Raw genomic sequence first — 2,745 nt, forward strand, 5'->3', positions numbered from 1 at the left:
AAAGTTGCGAGAGGGTGGAGGATGACCACCTACCATCTGTCCAGTCCACCATTTGAATTATTTGTTAATCAGTGCATGCAATTCTTTCTCTATCTCCACTAGAGAATAATACAGTGCCTACACATGTGCAATATTCTCCATAGCAAACAGAAAACCTTGCATCCTTCCTTGGGAGGAATGGATGTACCATACCAGTAGACCCTGTAGGGCGACACTAGCATGGACTAATATCTTAGCTTTAGAGGCTCTGTGATATACTTCATTCGCAGCGCTGCCGGCATCCCGCGCATACAGCGGAGCGAGGACGCGGTCGCCATCCTCGTCTGCATGGGGACCAGGGAGGGCCCGGCCAGGCATGCCTCCTCAGCGTGGCCGGTGTCGTCCATCCCCTAGACAACGAGCAGCAGGGGATCTGAGCGCCGATATTAATGAATCGGCGCTCACCTGTGGGGGTCATTTAAACAGGCAGCCTGCTGGCCACAGGTTGCCTGTGATTGGTCTTGCTACCCTCACCAGCATCGTGTACTCTGTGTTTTTTTACTTCGGCACTGTGTTCGACCTCGACCTTGTGACCTTCTTGGATTTGACGTGACCTCTTGGCTTCTGACTCCGGATTGTGTTTTGACCTCGTTAATGTATTCCTCCCTGTGTATACCTCCGTGACCTCCTGGCTTTGACTTTGGCTTGCCTGACTCTGTTACGGTATTCCTCTTACCCTCTTAGGCCCCTGCAAGTATCCAAGCAAGGGAATGTCGCCAAGTTGTACGCCGTCGGTTAGGACGGGCCGTGCAAGTAGGCAGGGACAGAGATGGGGTGGAGTTTAGGGCAGCATTTATCCCTCCCCTCTGTTGAGACAGAATCACAGGCCTTACCTATACCATGGACCCTACACGAGTCCTCACAGACCAGGAACATAGTCTCACCCAAATAGTGCAGGATTTAGCGGAGAGGCTACAGCAGCAGGAATTGCATCAGGCCCCACCTATAGAAGCTCCTTCCTCTCAAAATCTAAAAGACAGTGTTAAACTGACTGTTTTTCCGGGGATCGTAAGTGTTTTCTGACATTTAAGGAAAGTTGTAAGTTGTATTTTCGTTTACACCCTCATTCCTCAGGTTCCGAACAGCAAAGAGTAGGAATAATTATCTCTTTGTTGCAGGGGGACCCACAAGAATGGGCTTATTCTCTCACCACGGACTCCCCTTGTCTAGCTTCCCTGGAACCATTTTTTCAGGCCTTGGGGGTAATTTATGATGAACCAGACAAGTTGACTGTGGCAGAATCTCAGTTGAAGGCTAGCTATACTGGGAACCTCTTACCTTAGGGCCTGGTGATAATAACTTACTGGTGTTACTGGTGCCAGTATTGTGCCATTTTTTTACTTAAGCCCCTGCCCTGTACTATGTGCTATGTTAAGCATGCAGCTGCTTAACCCTGACTGTGACATCACTGTGTATACCCTGTACTGTGATGTCACCCACTGTGCATGTTAACCCTGTACTGTGATGTCACATTGCATATTAACCCTGGCTGTACTGTATGTGACATCACTGTGCCTATTAACCCTGTACTGTGACTAACAGTACAGGGTTAACATGCACAGTGGGTGACAACACAGTACAGGGTTAATAGGCACAGTGACAACACAGTACAGGGCTTATATTTGCAGTGCATATTAACACTTAGCATTAACCCTGGCTATACGGAGATGTCACAGTGCATATTAACTCCGTACTGTGATGTCACAGTGCATATTAACCCTGTACTGTGATGTCACATTGCATATTAACCCTGGCTGTACTGTATGTGACCTCACTGTCCCTTTTAACCCTGTACTATGATGTCACCCACTGTGCATGTTCACCCTGTACTGTTAGTCACAGTACAGGGTTAATAGGCACAGTGATGTCACATACAGTACAGCCAGGGTTAATATGCAATGTGACATCACAGTACAGGGTTAATATGCACTGTGACATCTCAGTATAGCCAGGGTTAATGTGCACTGCAAATATAAGCCCTGTACTGTGTTGTCACTGTGCATATTAACCCTTTTACTGTGATGTCACTGCATATTAAAGGGGTACTCTGGTATAGGAAAATAAATTCCCTATCCAAAGGAGATAGGAGATAGGTGTCTGATTCCATCCGCTTGATGGGATCCCCCACGATCTCCTGTATGGTACTCCAGATCTCCTTGTGCCCGGAGCGGTGGTCGACCACACCACCACTCCGTGCAGTGGTTGACACATCTTATTTATTGACGACTGAGCCGGGGCGCCGTACGGGAGATCACAAGCATCCCAACGATCTTTGTGGGGGCCTCATGTTCGAGTTTCGCCTAAGGCCTCACAAAGTCTAGAGCCGCCTCTGCTTCACTGAATATGACTATTTTAGTCTTTTTTTAAATGACCACTTTGTGAATCTGATGGTGGAGCAAACGAACTTTACGCCTAACAGTTCATTGCTCAACACCCGGGCTCCTTTTTGGCTAGGGCCGGTGGCTGGACTCCGGTCAGTGCAGCCGAGATGAGGTCAGTGTCAGGCATTACTGGAGTGGGGACGTCCTCTACCAGAACCCACTTTAAAGTACGGCCATGACATGTTCCCGTTTTGAGGCCATTCGGAAATGCCTGCATTATGCCAAATTTTTGGAGGCCTACGTACCTGGAAGGGAGGTTGCGGTTGAGGAGTCTCTCATTGCTGTCAAGGGGAGACTCATTTTCCGCCAGTATGTTCCCTCTAAG

Source organism: Bufo gargarizans, chromosome 6 (genome assembly GCF_014858855.1).
Source record: "Bufo gargarizans isolate SCDJY-AF-19 chromosome 6, ASM1485885v1, whole genome shotgun sequence".
Lineage (NCBI taxonomy): Eukaryota > Metazoa > Chordata > Amphibia > Anura > Bufonidae > Bufo > Bufo gargarizans.